The sequence below is a fragment of the Grampus griseus genome (genome assembly GCF_964374135.1).
Source record: "Grampus griseus genome assembly, chromosome: 8".
In the NCBI taxonomy this organism is placed as follows: Eukaryota; Metazoa; Chordata; class Mammalia; order Artiodactyla; family Delphinidae; genus Grampus; species Grampus griseus.
Genome location: NC_139002.1, coordinates 6311735 through 6325956, shown reverse-complemented (window position 1 = coordinate 6325956; position 14222 = coordinate 6311735). Strand labels below are relative to the sequence as shown.

General features: G+C 47.5%; 1 protein-coding gene across 2 annotated transcripts in view; it reads right to left on the bottom strand.

Annotated features, from left to right (window-relative positions):
• Nucleotides 1-14222, bottom strand: part of ETS1 (ETS proto-oncogene 1, transcription factor) — a 62731-nt gene that overhangs the window by 30409 nt on the left and 18100 nt on the right. The gene's annotated exons all lie outside the window — the stretch shown is intronic.

Genomic DNA, 14222 nt, shown 5'->3' with positions numbered 1-14222 from the left:
CCAGACCAGCCGTATCAGCATCACCTGGGAGAACTCAGCCCCACCCAGGCCTCCTGAATCAGAACCTCTGAGCGGGCGGAGCCCGGAAATCCGTTTGTAACACAGAATCCAGGTAATCCCGATGAGCACTAAAATTAGAGGGCTGCGATCCGAGATGAGAGAATAGCACAAATGAAGGTCCTGAGATGGGGGAAGAGGGGAACCTTGGCCTGTTTTAGTATCAGAAAGATCAATGCAACTGGAGCAGAGCGATCAAGGGGACAGCAGCTTTAGAGGAGGCTGAAAACGTAAGTAAGGAGTGTGTTAAGGAATTTATAATTGCATCCTGAGCAAAACAGGCATTGAGAGTTTTATGCAGAGGAATGACATGACTACATTTTGTTTGAAGAATATCATCTTACGGTAAGTCTATTTTTATTTTATTTATTTATTTATTTTTGGCTGCACTGGGTCTTCGTTGCTGCGCGTGGGCTTTCTCCAGTTGCGGCGAGCAGGGGCTACTCTTGGTTGCGGTGCACGGGCTTCTCATTGTGGTGGCTTCTCTTGTTGCGGAGCACGGGCTCTAGGCACGGGGGCTTCAGTAGTTGTGGCACGAGGGCTCAGTAGTTGTGGCTCATGGGCTCTAGAGAGCAGGCTCAGTAGTTGTGGCGCACGGGCTTAGTTGCTCCACGGCATGTGGGATCTTCCCGGACCAGGGATTGAACCCGTGTCCCGTGCATTGGCAGGCGGATTCTTAACCACTGCGCCACCTGGGAAGCCCCAGGTAATTCTATTTTTAAATTTTCAAGGAACTGCCATCCTGTCTTCTCACAGTGGCTGCATGATTTTACAGCCCCCCACAGTGCACAAGGGTCCCACCTCCTTGCCAACACTTATCTTCTGCATTTTTTACAGTAGCCATGCTAATAGATGTGAAGTGGTATCACATTGTAGTTTTGACCTGCATTTCCCTAATTATTAGGGATGTTGAGCATCTTTCCATGGGCTTATTGGTCATTTGTGTATCTTCTTTGGAGAAATGTCTATTCAAGCATTTTGATCATTTCTAATACAGTGATTTGTCTTTTTGTGTTGAGTTTTAGGAGTTCTCTATATACCCAGAAGAGCTGATAGCAGGGTCTTGAAGAGATATTTGTACGCTCATGTTAATAGCAGCGTTATTCACAGTAGCTAAAATGTGGAGGCAACCAAGCGTCCATCAACAGATGAGTTGGATAAGCAAAAGGTAGTATAAACACACACAGTCCGATATCATTCCACCTTACAAAGGAAGGGAATTCTGACATATACTGCAACGTGGATGAGCCTTCACATCATGGTAAAGGAAATAAGCCAGTCTTGAAAAGACAAACTATATAAGGGACTTAGAATTGTCAAATTCATAGAGACAGCAAGTAGAATGGTAGCTTCCAGGGCCTGGAGGGAGGAAGGAATAGGGGGTTGTGTCCTGGGGACAGAGTTTCAGTTTTACAGGATGAAAAGAGTTCTGGAGGTGGATGGTGGCAAAGGTTGTGCAACATTATGGGTGTATTTAATCCCACTAAACTGTAACTTAAAAATAGTTAAGTTGGTAAATTTTAGGTTATGTTCACTTTACCACAATTTTTAAAAATGGGTTAAAAAAAAAAAAGATCGCCTTAGCTGCCAGTAAAGAATGGTTTAGGAGGTTAACTCCAAATGGATGCAAGAAGACTTGTTAAAAAGCTCTTGTATCAGTTGTGGTGAGGGATGATGGTGGCTTTAGCTAGGAAGATGGCTCTGCAGAAAATGTAAGTGGTCAGATGTGACATGCATATAGGAGGTAACACCTATAAAACTTGATTTATGTAGGTGGTGAAGAAGAATGAGGAATCAACATCTGCAGATCCACAAATGCATCCTCCTTTGCTATTGCCACATGCATCTTCATCTCTGCTGTGTCCCTCTTGTACTTGCAGACCATGTTCAAAGCCAAGATACATAGATATGGTTCAAGTTAAAAATCCTCCAAATTCACCTCAGGCACAATTTCCAACAAAAAGCAAACAAGCAAAGAAATGACTTGAGAATTCCTACTAGCTGTCCTGTGACCTTTAGACAGCAATGCACTTTACTGCAGTAATTTCCAGAAGCCCGCTTGCTCACCCTGAATCTTCAGTGTATCATATGAAACTGACAGAAAATGGCGGGGCCACTAGAGAAGTTCCTCCACCAGCCAGCTTTAACCCTGGCTAGTTAAAAAGTTCCCTGGATGTAAGTAATGTGTTATTGGCTGGATAAAATGGAAACATAGGAGGGAAAAAAAATGATAATTGGTGACCTCTGAAAAAAGAAACAAATATATTGCCTCTGAATATCAAAATGAATGGAAATTACGTGGCAAGAAAGAAGGGCAGGCAGCTCTTTCCCTCAGTTTACTTTGAGCAGTGCTATCAGGAAACTGCCCAGAGTCTGCCCTGTGCCCTCGAAGAACAGAAGGGTTCACTGCTGTGGCTCTCCCAGGCCCTGCACTGAGGGGGATCTGAAGTTATAGGGAGTGGAGAGTTTGGGTTGCCCTGGGACATGCCCAAAAAAACCTAGTGGAAAAATCAACACACTTCCAGGAAGGTTGACAAAATGCTGGAAAATCCCAGATTGTTAGGGGGGAAAAGTAGGGGGATGGGATAAAATGTTGATTACATAACATCCAGCCCTTTGAACAATGGAATAATCATCACATGAGTCACTAAGAAAGACATCAGTGCTCCCCCTTCGTCCCCACTCTCCTCGCCCAAGAACAGCTAAGGGACAGGTCCAGGAGATCTTCCCTTAGAGTGGAAGTCAGTTTGACTTTAGAGAAAAGGGCTCTCTATTTAACCAAGAGTATCGCTTCTGAAAGAAGGAACAAATGCAGCAACCCCAGCTCCCAGCACAGGAGTCAATCAACAAACGCTGGATGAATTCAAAGTCTTCCCAATTTGAATCAACTTTCCTTCCCTTCGCTCCCATCCAACACCAATTCATGAACTTGAACTGTGTGGGTTTTGTTGTGTGTGTTTGTTCCCTCCACTGGATCTATAACTCGATGAAAAGGACTCCACTGATGGCAGAAGTGGGCCAGGAAAATGCATGTGGAAAATGTGGGCCGGGCCAAATGGACCAGCAGTGGTTCTGCTGCAAACTGGAACTGAAGGATGAGGCTAGGAGGCCCCAGACATCTTCTGAACAGGAAAGCCTGGACAGTTGGATGCCAGGGTGATGTGAAGGCTGAGGATGACAGCAGAGAGCCCGGAGTCTGCTTCCTATCACAGCAGTGCCCCAGCAGTCCGGCCAGGACAGGGCCTCTGGGCTGACAACTCCCCATGCAGGTTTCCACTTCCTGTCAGGGAGCCGGCACTTCCAGGTTCTGGCTTGTTCTCTCCAAGGGAAGCAGCTGGAATTAACCTGTGCCTGTCCACCTCAGTGCCATTCTCAAAAGCCTGGTCCACACGGTCCTGCATGGCACCCAAAGGCTGTGCCCCTGACTGGGGACTCAGAGCGCTGGGTCTCTGGAAGAGGTGCTCCCAGGCCCGCTGGGGAAAGCCAACACCACACACTTGGGACACCTGGACTTGATGAGCTCAGGAGAAGGCGTACCAGTGCCTTTGGACCCAAAGGATTCAGACAGGAAAGTCAGAGTTTTATCTATCTTCATGAAGTGTGGAACGGAAGGTTTAAAAAAAAAATCAAAACTCTTCTATAAGTGAATGAACAATCAGTCAGGATCGTCTTTTTTAGCAGCACAGGCACTGCATGTAGATGATGATGAACAACCACTTTCCAAAGTGGTATTAACATAAAACATTAAACTCTCATCATGAAGAATATGAATGCAGAGATGCCCTCTGTGTTGCTCATTCATGTTTGTGGCAGTTCTGTCAATTACACTGACCAATAAAAATAATGAAATCATTACACAGGTGGAGAAGCTGACATGGTTTGGCCCAAGCAGGCATCTCTGTTATTCTGACCACACCTTATCTCATTACCTATTAAAATACTTTTCTATTAGGTACCAAAAATATTTCTAATTTTGGCAACAGCATCTATAAATTAATCAATGCTCCACAGAAGTTAACTAATTGTATTTTATGGACAAGAACTAAAATTGCCTTTGTGCTAATAATTGTACTTGCAATATCTTGAATTGCAATAACACATTTGTTTCAAAATACTGGGCACCTGACCTGGAAATATACTCTGCTGATACGGTGGAGGCTCTAAGTACATTTATGAAACATAAACATATTACAAGTATATTCGATTTCTGACCCAGGGGTTATTCCTCAGGACCCTAAATCTGAGTTAATATTTATAGGAACCACCCAGATTTCTGAGAGGAGAGTTGTACAGAAGCTAGTGAGCAAATAACGGTCCCAAACTCTGCCCAGTCAAGACTGCACAGTATCAGAGTAGAAATTAGCAGATAGTTTTTCTTGACTCAGTAGGAACACAATGAATTGTGGCCTTTTCAATGCAGGGAAACATCTGCTTCTTTTTCACTGTGATCTAATCCTGAACAAAAGCTTATACAGCCCAAGGATGTTTTAAGTCAAATGTGGAACAAGGGTTTCAATTCACTCATAATGGAACTCAAAGTTAAGGACTGCGCGGCGCCCAAGAACCCATCAACGACATGTCACGTGACTTTTCATACCATTCTATTAAGTCGTTTGAAAACGAACGGCTCATATCAGCAATGTTACCTAGAGTCTAAGCCTGAAGTGGCGTTGGTTCCAGGAGAAGTTCAAGACCTATGGCCTTGCTGAACTGAGATGTTCCTCCTCTCACCATCCTCAAATAAATGGCAGGAAGACTGGAGCATCTGGGACCCGAGGGTGAGGCGATGGACTAGAGATCCAAGGTGCACATTCCAGTCTTGTGCAGCCATTGGATTGGCCAAAGCCTGGTGGGTTACCATGACGACACCGGCCACGGGTGGTGGGTATTGCCCCAGTCAATAGCAGCAGGAAAGAAACACCAGGAATGAATGATACGCCTTACATCTGAAAACCACTACGGTCCACCGAGACCCTTCCCATATACTGTTCCCCAATATCCTCACAACATAAAGCTTCCGGGGGGCCTGGGAAAGTATTACAGGACCCCCACTCCACAGATCAGAAAACCAAGACTGCAAGAGATCAAGAGCCTGCCTTAAACTCCACCTTTCAACTCTCACACGTCCAAGGTCCTTCCATTCAATGCCACTGCGGCTGCAAACAGGAATGGATCAGAAATCCAAGAACACTAACATTTCTACAGCTGAGACACAGAAAACGGGACTTTTATTTCTCAGTTTGAAAATGAGATACACTTGAGTCAGTAAATTAAAAACTTAAACAAAACCATTTCTGGATCGAAGAAATCCAGGATTTCATATAGCTCGCCCCATAAAGACATAATTAAAAGCCATTGACAGAACCGACTGTAATCTTTCCCTTTCTTAGAACCAAGGGTCTTGAGGCTTCCTTCCTTCCATACAAAGTAACACACGGTAAATGACAAGCTGGCCTCCTTCCCTGTCTGTGTTCACCCCTGAGTCACCCTGATGCGCAATTGTGCACATAATATAAGGTTAATTAGTTACATAAAGTCTGGCTGAAATAGGTTTCTTAAAGTGAAAGGACCAAGGAGAAACCTTCTCATTCATACAGAGAAGAAGAAAAGGACACTTGTCCCAAATGGAAAGAGAAGATTCTGAAGACAGGGGGAAAAGACACAGCGGGACAACGCACTGGGCTTGCTGCCTTAGCTTGCTGGTCAAAACCCACGGGTTCTCAGTTCTGCCACTTATGTAATCACGCTGGGTACGCCACTCCGTCAGTGCATTGTTAAAAAGAGGTCTGTTGATAGGTAGTGTCTATATCCCTCATGCGGTTTTAAATTTTTCATTACGCCCATTTTTAAACACACACCAAGGTAGAGAGACTAGTATAATAAATCCCTATTCAAAATCCATCAACACTACCAGTTTTTATTTCGTCTCCTCCCCACCAACACAGAAGAACTGTAAGGCTAATCCCAGGCAACATGCCATTTCACCCACAAATATTTTATTGTCACGAGGATATTCTTGAGATAAAGGAGGATCACACTATGAAAGCTTACAGAGACAGATAAGCTCGTGGAAAAAGAAAATAAGGGCTTCAGATTACTTTCCACGGTGCTTAAATCTAGGTCTACATTTCATTCATTGGTCCACTCGAACCACACAACTTCTTTTAAAGCAACATTATCGCGATCTGGAGAGTGATGAAGTTGGATCAGAGAGGGATGATTTCAAATCAGGGTAGCCAGCCGTTCCTTTGACCACCACGTCCTACAAGCAAAAGACTGCAGAGGTAGTTCCTCCTGACTGCTAAGGTCCTCAGGAACTTACAACTGTAACTACGAGTGGGCAGAAAGAGCTGAGGATTTTGGCCAGCACCCAAAGGGCAGACGTCAAACTGCCTAGAATAAGAGAGGAGGCACCTTTACCCCTTCAGATCAACAGAAATGGCAAAATGGCTGTGGTCAGTGACTGATTCTGAACAATCAACATTGTCCTTAGAAAGTCGTTACTGGTCCTTAAGAGAAGTTACCCAGTGAAGACACTAACATCTCAGAAGGCTGTGAAAAGGAATCTCATTCAACCTTTCTCTCATTCATGCAAGGATGCATTGGAACTAGGAAGGAAGGGTCCTCTTTGTCCTACACTCCTGACTCCAAATCCCGTTACAGGTGCTAGAAACTTGGCAAGGCAGGGCTTCCTGTTGAGGAAGTCAGTATAATCCACAAAGCTTCTGGCTGAGGCTAATGCAAAGAAGGGAAACGTGTCCCTCCTCGGCCCCTCGACCCCATTTTCGCAAACCTAATGAAGTGACAAAGTGATGAGAGACAAGCAGGACCCTTGGCTCCAGCAAGAGCTCAGCAAGAATAGCTCAGCGCCGTGGTTGGACCACCCAACCCAACCAAGCAGTCCGTCGCTGCCCCAAATGATGGGACACTCTGACCCCAAACAGAGTTTTCTTATCAGTCAGGGAAACACGACTGGGCTTTGGTCCTTCTCTTGATACCAATGCCCTTGAAGTCACCAGCGAATTAAAAAAAAAAAAAACAAAAACTCTGAGGGATAGAGGACGAAGTTGCACAGAAAATCCCCAATTCACCCTCCAACGATCCGACCGACCAAAACTTCGAGCCAGTCTCCAGTTACTGCCTCGGGGAAACGAGGCACGCTGCTGGGGTACAGCGTACCGACTCAGAGGTAGATGCCTCTTCTCAGAGGGAACTTGTCCCAGGACAAAAGAGATGGTCCTCGGAGAGGCAAGGCAGGCTGCAGACCGCCCAGGGAAGCCTGCCTCGGGCCAGCAGCTGGGCCTGGGAACCAAGGCTGCAGAGACAGCCGCGGACCCTGAACATCTGTAGGAAGTGACTTCAGTCCTCTCCCTTCTCCCCTCACCCACCCCTGTCCCATCCCCCGAAAGGAGTTTTAACACATTATTACCACTGAAGTCCTGAGGATTTGGTGACTCACCAGGCTCACACATGGTTCCAATGAGCCCTTGACCATTACATGGTAGGGGAGCAGGAAAAACAAATGAAAGCGGTTGTAATTCGGCAGCCAGGAGCTTAGACCTGCCAGACAAAAGGGACTGTGGGCGTGTTCCCCAATTCGTTCAGGCACCTGACATGCACAAGCTATTTTTAATCACTGGATTTATTTCTTTCCTCCCCAACCCCTCCTCCAACCTCCACCTCAGCAAATGTTTCCAAGTCAGAGCAAAACCCAAATCAATCCCAGGTGTTCAGGGAAACCCAGAGAGGCTCTTCCGTTCCAGGAGCTGCGCCAGAAAGCAGAACTGCCCCCTGGGTCCTGCAGCTACGTTTTCTTGCTCTTTTCCTTACTTAGAACAGTTCAGATCTCCCACCCCAAACATTGGGCACATGGCCTGAAAGAGGAAATATCTGAATGAATGGGCCCTGCTGGAATGGCTCCTAGTTCTGTGTTTTCTCCAGCAGCCCTGGCGAGTGAGGGTGTGTGGGAGAGTCCTCGGGGACCACTGAGAGCTCAGGAGCATCCTTCACTCGCTAGGATTCTCTACCTACCCGGCAGTGAGGATTCCATTAAATATGTGTGAAAATACCAAAGCCTAGTAGGTGTTCAATAAATTATTGGTGACTTGAACTGAAAAGTGTCTTGTAAAATAGAAAGACTAAAAAAAATATACGATTTGATTTCCCAAAGCTTAGAGAGACAGCAAGGAGAAGGAACCTGGCGATTTCCCCAGGGACGTACGACCAAGCAACTGAGAAAATGAATGTAAAAATCAGATTCTGAGATATAAATGGAAATTGATATCCCCTGAATCTGGCTGTCTGTTTTAGCAGACAGACTGACTCCTCACCTATTCTGTATCCTCCAGTCCGCTATGGGGGAAATCTTTTTTGTAGCAGTAATCATCTAGAATATGTGTTTTGCCATGACAACACCTCACAGCTCCAGGATCCAGGGGACCTAAGATGCCTTTTGGTGTTAAAAACTTCCTAAGAGTGCCAGCTTAGAGTCTATATGGCACAAAACAAAACTGTAATTTTGTGCTCAAAACTCTTTTCTTCATGTTTGGTATTTACCAGAAGCCAAGCTGCATTTTGCTCAAACCATACATACACCCTTAAATGAATGACATGCTCACAGTTTAAAAGAATGTTTTAGCTATTCAGATTAGGATTCCTGCATAGAAGGCCCGCCTCAATAGGGTACTTCAAAGAATAAAGTTCTTTAATGGTCATTCAAAGCCATTTACAGAACATATCACATGTTTCAAATCATTTTCTACATAGACAAGTTACACTTGACTCCACACCAGGCATTTTACAAGTCCTGGATGTCCCAGAACAGTGTCACTTCTTTTGTCACGGAAAACACAGAGGCAAGGTCTCTATATTACTCTGGAAGAAAACATACATTGGGTCCTTTCAGCTTCAAGGTTCGCAGAGAGCCATGGTGCATCTCACTGGTTCCCCCCATCCTTCGATTTCTGAGCCAGGGCAAACTCCTGCCCCGTCCTGCCTTCAATTAAGATACTCATGACAGGGCTTCCCTGGTGGTGCAGTGGTTGAGAGTCCGCCTGCCGATGCAGGGGACACGGGTTCGTGCCCCGGTCCGGGAAGATCCCACATGCCGCGGAGCGGCTGGGCCCGTGAGCCATGGCCGCTGAGCCTGTGCTCCGTGGCGGGAGGGGCCACAGCGGTGAGAGGCCCGTGTACCGGAAAAAAATAAATACATAAAATACTCATGACAGGGTCAGAAGGCTTTTGGCAACAACACGGCAAAGGACAACCCCACTCAAGAAGACTATGGAAAATATTTGACATCCTACATCTTGCTATCATCCCAGCTTCCGCGATTTCAGTTTACATATTGCTCTGATGCTTCACCCTCTGAGGCCCCGGAGATGCTGCTTCATCAGGCTGACCGAGGCATTTCCATGTCACTTGATTCCCACCTGTGATTTTCAGTGCTGCTTTCTGAGTAGAAGTTTACATTTTAGAAAATGTCTTCTCCCCTATTCTACTATGAGCCTGAGGACAACCAAGGGTTTAGTATTCTCTCTGTCACATAGGTGAGGGTATGAAGGCTCACAAGGGTACTTCAGTGATTGAACCAAGATAATCAGGCCAGTTGACTGATCTTACCAGCACTCAAACCCAGAGCACCGGGCACGAAAGCCGGGTATTCTCCACCCGTACCTGTTAACAGAGTTAAAAGCAGGGGAGGCAGAAATGGACACAAAAACATTTCCTTTCATGTTTCTCCGTCATTTTCATTACAGAGAAAGTAATGACAAAGGAAGCGCATCCACCCCTGGGACTCTCCTGGCAGACGGCAGCTGCAACACCAGAGCTTGTGGCTCCCACCCAGGACCCTGAGTCAGAGCCCCCCCCCACCGCGGGGCCCCCTCCGCACTTGGCCTGGGGGCAAGACGGGCACGGAGGGGGCGTCTGAGCATTTCTAGGAAGACCGGGCTGGTCCAGGTGAAGGATGAGTTTTCTCGGTGGGCAAAGGAACAATCTGGGCAAACAGATGGAGTGGAGCCCCTTTATTTAGGCTGGAAGAGGTGGAGTTTTTCTGCACTTTTGAACTGTTTTCTCAAGGCCTGCCTCTCCCTCCCACGCAGGAAACAAACACAGAGACAGGCCTCTTCCAGTGAGGGCTCTAGTTGCTGAGGGCTGCCGGGGAGAGCAGAAGAGGGACTTAGGAGCAACGCACGAGGAGTGGGGGCGAGCGGACAGGGAGTAGCTGGGAGAGGAGATGAGAGGCAGAGCGGGCAGTGAAGATGAGGGAGGGCGGATGGACGGCAGAGAAGGGAACACAGGGAAGGAAAGGGAAGAGCAGAGGAAGCCAATACTGGAAAAATTTAAACCAGAATAAAGGGACACATGGCAGAGTGGAAGTGGGCTGGGAAGGGCCAGCAACTTACTCCCAATTAATGATGTTCAGAAAGCAGCATTTTTCCATAAATTTTGAAAGGAAATTCTCTCTCGTCTTTCTTATTTATTTATACATTATATAAATATATTTTCAAACCAAAAAAATGGGCTGTTTTTTCCAATGGGAAAAAGCCTTGTTTGAGATGAAAGCCGGTCTTCAAAAACCCCTTGGAGGAAGCTGAAACCCCACATGTCTCGGTGCTACAGAAAGAAAAACAAAGTGGACATTCTTCCTGTGTTCTAAGGCTTTTTTATGCAGATGTGTTTTTCTTTTAATAAATAAATCTGGACAGAGAGGGCAAAAGCATACTCATAGACATTCACACAGTGCAACTGTCTGTTTTCAACCCAGGGAAACCGCAGTGAAAAATAAGAATATCTATGTCCATTTTCCCAGTACAGAGACAAATGATCTCAAAATGCCAACCGTTTTCCAAATGCCAACCACAGGCACTGAAGCAATACGCTCTATGTGCATGATTCCCCCCCTCCCCCGCCAAGCTTCCCAGACCCACAAAGGTTTATCTGCAGAAGTAATGACAATCAGAGGTAGGGCAGGATCTGGGACAGGATGGCTACACTCCCCAGGAAGGCCTGGAGGGGTCCTTTAGTATAACTCCTCACTTAAGACGTTCAGCCACTCTCTACTTTTTGAGCCACTCAGTTTCACTTAAGCACTGCAATAATTATTTTAAAACAACTGCATACACTGAGTTAATGTCTCCCTTCTTATGAGTTCCAACCATTGGCTCCAGTGCTGTTGGCTGAAATCAAACAGTACAATTTTAATCTTTCTTCATCTCTCAGCTTTTCAATATTTTTACTCATCCCTTTGTCATCACTTCCATCCAGGTATTAAAATTCCTTGGTTCTGCAACCATTCACAATGGCCTGGTTTGGCCACGCCTCCACCCAGGGTCACCCCTGTATGTCCGTGTCCCTAAAGAGCATCATGAACATTCACAGGTGAACCAGACTTCTCAGGAGACAAAGGAGAACACGGAGATGACCAGCCTACTCCCGCATTTCTATTGGTGCAGACCAACCCCGATCTTTCTAACAGCCATACTGCAAAAGCCACTCCCTCGAAGTGCTCCGCCGGACCTTCTCCATAGGCGCCGTGATTGAGCCAGCTCTGCACTTACTGACTGAGTCTCATTAACCTCATGCAGAGGCTGCGTTTATCCATACTGAACTTCACCTTGTTTGGATCCGTGTTTCCATGCGTAGAGATCTTTTTTGTATCATGAATCTGTCCTCACCCTATTAGCTTTGCACAGTTTGAAATTTTGAAGTATACTTTCTGCATTCCTCTCTAACCTGAGCCCCTGATAAAAACGTGGAAACGTCAACGACCAAGTACTGTGACCCATAACATAACACCAGAGACGAGGCATCATTCCAATACTGACACGTTAATCAAGACCCTTTGGGTTTAGCTGCTCAACCAGTTACAAATCCTCCTGCCTTTACAGTCATTGGATCCACAGGTCCACATCTTGGCCACAAATCATGGAAAGACTTGGACAAAATCTTCAGTGGAGTCTGTTGATCTACCAGTTGGGGAGCTCCAGACAAGTGCAAAGGCGGCTGAGGGAAATGGGGGAGCCGGGACTCTGATCCCTGCACAATGAAAGAGGGAAAGAGGGAGGAGAGGGGAGGGGGGAGGGGGAGGGGAGGGGGGAGGGGGAGGGGGGAGGGGGAGGGGGAAGGGGGAGGGGAAGGGGGAGGGGAGGGGAGGGGGAGGGGAAGGGGGAGGGGAAGGGGGAGGGGAAGGGGAGGGGGACGGGGAGGGGAGGGGAAGGGGAGGGGGAGGGGAAGGGGAGGGGGACGGGGAGGGGAGGGGAGGGGGAGGGGGAGGGGAGGGGGAGGGGGAGGGGAGGGGAGGGGAAGGGGAGGGGGAGGTGGGGGAGGGAGAGGGAGAGAGAGAGAGAGAGCACAGAGCTTAAAGCTCTAGAGCCACAGCCACTTTGCTTCCAGAAACAATGGGCACTTAAGAGAACAATGGCTGCAGACAAAGTCTTGGTCTATTTTTATCTGCCACTGTGAGTCCCAGACAGGAGGAACTGGATTTCTGCCCTGTACCCACAGCTCCAACTGGATCTGGGCTGGGAGGAAGATGAGGTCACCCAGAACACTGCCTGCTTAGAAATAGGCTCCTTTTTCACTCACAGAGTAGTTTCTTCTTAGCCTAAAGGATCTCTTTAGCCAAGTGAAGAAGTGTGCGTGCCTACTGCTAAAATACAGCCACCATGGAGAAGGGGTAGGTCCAGACTGTAACTGCTGCTCGGCCCAGCCCAGAGCAACGAAGGCAGGGGTGCACGGAAAGCCTGACCACTAGACGGAGGTCAACTCTCTTGTTCCCGAGACAACAGCCCCGTCGGTCCCGTCGGGTCTGTTAATGACACATGGTTGGAGTCCCTCTCGGAGTGTTTCTTCATGGGAACGTACCCTCCTCATTTCTTTGGTGCATAAAGAGGCTGAGGGCTGATCTTCACATGTATGTGTGCCCCACATCTCAATAAAGGCCTCTGACTCCCCTTTAGTTCATCCTCTTTGGACAGTCTCTCTATTTTCTGGAAATGCCATCTTCTGCTCTGACATAACTTTGGAGTGACAATTTTAATCCTTCCCAGCTGTGTTACTTATAGTCTTAATCCTCCTAGAGGCTTACTAACAAGGACCAGCAATGGTTGCATAAGCCTGTGATAGACACCAAACCAAAAATGAGCAGAGCCTGGGCCTGGGCTGGGGAACAGGGACCCTGGAGCAGGCCCTGCAAGCAGCCCTCCTGCCGCAGGGCTTCACTGTGAGTTTCCACCGACGGCCCCGGCACTGACCGGCAACTGACAGAGTCAGTAACTGCACGCCCTGGATCCAGTCCAAGCTTACAGACTTCTGAATCCTAACTGCAAAGCTGGAATCTCCTAAAGGCAAGACATCCAGGGATTCATACAGACGCCCCCCTAAGGAAAACTTTAAGCTCCCCACGCATGCCTACGAGTTCCTGCCATCAACCTCCTTGCTCCTGGAAAACCAACACTAAGTAGGTAGAAAGGAACCTGAAAAAGATCCCTTTCATCCCTTCCATTGAAATAGCTTAGGGTGTTTCACTGAGAACATCCCAGGTAATGTCACCACAGCGGGAGGGAGCTGGAGACAAGCACTTAAATGTCGTATAATTTAAAAGCTTAAGCACAGAGCAGGCAAGTGCTGCACACAGCTGGGACCGACGTAACCAGCGAGTGATTAGAAGTGACGCCCTGTGTTCCTTCCCACACTCTCTTCGCTGGCTTCAGGAGTGCAGGGATCCAGATGTTCAGGGGTCAGACCATCTGGAGGGTGGCCTGGTGAACCTGAGATACGAGGACATCTGAGACGCCACCTACAAGGCCACGACAAGCAAACACCCCTATACGCTGTTGTCCTAAGCAGATGGTGGAGACCGAAACCCAGTTGAAACATATGACCACCTAAAAGGCACCAAACTGTGAAGATCTGAGTGGGTACCTGGGCCATCCAACGTGGTCCGGGACCTCATCCAAACACTGCTTCCTTGACTTCTCCCCCACCCCCTGCTCCCAACAGGCTAAGTAAGCATCCCCTTCTTCTCCAAGGGCCCTGCTGACTCATCCCAGTGTCATTCAAGAGAACCACGTGGGAGCCACATGGCAGGAATATAAGGAGAAGGCAGAGGAACACACGTTCCCGCCCCGAAGAGACTGACATCAGAGAAGATGCAAAACTTC